At 48.6% G+C, this 2,984-nt stretch overlaps 1 pseudogene; it reads left to right on the top strand.

Moving 5' to 3' along the window:
* Positions 1 to 235: 235 nt before the first annotated feature.
* On the top strand, positions 236 to 1,255 carry LOC117088737 (annotated as a pseudogene).
* The last annotated feature ends 1,729 nt before the right edge of the window (positions 1,256 to 2,984 follow it).

The raw sequence follows: 2,984 nt of genomic DNA, 5'->3' as shown, positions 1-2,984 counted from the left end.
CCACGCTCAGCTAATTTTTTGTATTTTCAGTAGAGATGGGGTTTCACCATGTTGGCCAAGCTGGTCTTGAACTACTGACCTCAGGTGATCTGCCCACCTCGTTCTCCCAAAATGCTAGGATTATAGGCGTGAGCCACCACACCTGGCCGAGCCTGTTTCTTAAAAAAACAAAATTAGCTCTCTGCTCCTCCCATTCGACAGACAGCTGCATCTTCTCTCACATCCCTGTGACAGCATGGTGAACGTGAAGGTCGGAACCAATGGATTTGGTTGTATTGGGTGCCTGGTCTCCAGGGCTGCTTTTAACTCTGGTAAAGTGGATATTGTCACCATCAATGACCCCTCATTGACCTCAACTACATGGTCTACGTGTTCCAGTATGATTCCATCCATAGCAAATTCCATGGCACTGTCAAGGCTGAGAACGGGGAAATCCCATCATCATCTTCCAGGAGCAAGATCCCTCCAAAATCAAATGTGGCAATGCTGGTGCTGAGTCCGTTGTGGAGTCCACCAGCATCTTCACCACCATGGAGAAGGCTGGGGCTCACTTGCAGGGGAGAACCAAAAGGGTCATCATCTCTACCCCCTCTGCTGACGCCCCCATGTTCGTGATGGGAGTGAACCATGAGAAGTATGACAACGGCCTCAAGATCGTCAGCAATGCCTCCTGCATCACCAACTGCTTAGCACCCCTGGCCAAGGTCATCCATGACAACTGTGGTATTGCCGAAGGACTCACGACCACAGTCCACACCATCACTGCCACCCAGAAGACTATGGATGGCCCCTGCAGGAAACTGTGATATGACAGCCATGGGGCTCTCCAGAACATCATCCCTGCCTCTACCGCTGCTGCCCAGGCTGTGGGCAAGGTCATCCCTGAGCTGAATGGGAAGCTCACTTGCATGGCTTTGCATGTCCCTGCTGCCAACGTGTTGGTTGTGGACCTCACCTGCCACCTGGAAACACCTGTCAAATACGACGACATCTAGAAGGTGGTGAAGCGGGAGTCCGATGCCCCCTCAAGGGCATCTAGGGCTACACTGAACACCAGCCTGTCTCCTCTGACTTCAGCCTCAACAACCACTCTTCCACCTTCGATGCTGGGGCTGGCATTGCCCTCAGTGACCATTTTGTCAAGCTTGTTTCCTGGTAGGACAATGAATTTGGCTACAGCAACAGGGTGGTGGACCTCATGGCCCACACGGCCTCCAAGGAGTAAGACCCCTGGACCACCAGCCCTAGCAAGAGCACGAGAGGAAGAGAGAGGCCCTCACTGCTAGGGAATCCCTGCCACACTCAGTCCCCCATCACAATGAGAATCTCCCTTCCTCACAGTTTCCATGCAGACTCCCTGAAGAGGGAGGAGCCTAGGGAGTCCCGCTTTGTGTACCATCAATAAAGTCCCCTGCACTCAGCCAATAAATAAATAAACACAATTTAAAAAGATGATCATCTACAAGCCAAGAAGAGAGGCCTCAGGAGAAACCAACCCGGCTGACACTTTATTCTTGGATGTCTACTCTCCACAATTATGAGAAAATAAACTTTTCTTGTTTAAACCTCCTAGTCTGAGGTACAGTTGTCTCTTGGTGTCCCTGGGGATTGGTTCCAGGACCTCCCACATATCAAAATCGGCAGATGTTCAAGTCTTCATAAAAAATGGTATATTATTTGAAAATAATCTCTGCAGTATACTTTAAAACATCTCTAGGTTACTTAGAATACTTAATACAATGCAAATGCTATGTATTTTTTATTGTATTTTATTGTATTGTATTTCAGTTTTTTTAGAGACAGGGTCTGTCTCTGTTGCCCAGGCTGGAGTGCAGTGGCGCAATCATAGCTCACTGCAGCCTTGAACTCCTGGGTTCAATTGATCGTCCCACCTCCACCTCCAGAGTAGCTGGGACTACAGGTGTGTGCTACCCTGCCCAGCTAATTTTTATAAATTTTTCTGAAGAGATAGGGGTCTCATTTTGTTGCTCAAGCTGGTCTCAAACTCCTGGCCTCAAGTGATTCGCCTGCCTTGGCCTCCCAAAGTGCTGGGATTACAGGTGTGAGCTACTGAACTCAGCCTAGTATTGTTCTTTTTTTTTTTTTTTGAGATGGAGTCTCACTCTGTTGCCCAGGCAGGAGTGCTGCAGGACGATCTTAGCCCACTGCAACCTCCGCCATCTGGGTTCAAGTGATTCTCATGCCCCAGCCTCCTGAGTAGCTGGGATTACAGGCACACACCACCATACTCTGCTAATTTTTGGATTTTTAGGAGAGATGGGGGTTTCACCATGTTGGCCAGGCTGGCTTCGAACTCCTGACCTCAGGTCATCTCCAGCCTCGGCCTCCCAAAGTGCTAGGATTACAGGTGTGAGCCACTGCGCCCAGCCTATTATAGTTTTTGTTTTTGTTTTTTCAGATATTTTTGAACTGTGGTTGGTTGAATCTGTGGTTGCAGAACCTGACGATGTGGAGAGCCGGCTGTTTTTTGTCATGGCGGCCCTCACAAACTAATGCAGTGCATTTCCTATTCATGTCAAATACATCTGAAGGCGAGTGGTCCAAGATGCTATGGCCACAACACAGAGTCTCACACTCCACTTTCTCATCTGCCTTCTATTTTCAAGGTCACCTTTTGGGCCAACGTGGCTGCTGGAACTGCCTTACTCCAAGCAACAAGGAAGTGGGGACAAAGCTTATGTTCCTTCCTTTTAAGGCAACTTCCTACAAATCCCATAGAGCCATTTTGCTTACATCTTATTGGCCCCTGCTTAGTCACATGATGACACCTAGCTGCAAGGGAAGCTGGGAAATGTACCCAGCTAGAAGTAAAAGTTTATTCCTAAGGAGGAGGGGGAGAATGGATGCCGGGAGAGGTACCCAGTGGTCTCTGACACAGACTATGATCTCAGACCACATACTCAAGAAGGCATGAAGAACTTTCTTACTTTTTCCATAAGTCATCATAATTTCTCTCCCTTCCC

This window comes from Trachypithecus francoisi, unplaced genomic scaffold (assembly GCF_009764315.1).
Source record: "Trachypithecus francoisi isolate TF-2019V2 unplaced genomic scaffold, Tfra_2.0 Lachesis_group10, whole genome shotgun sequence".
NCBI lineage: Eukaryota > Metazoa > Chordata > Mammalia > Primates > Cercopithecidae > Trachypithecus > Trachypithecus francoisi.
This window is presented reverse-complemented; position numbering and strand designations above follow the sequence as displayed.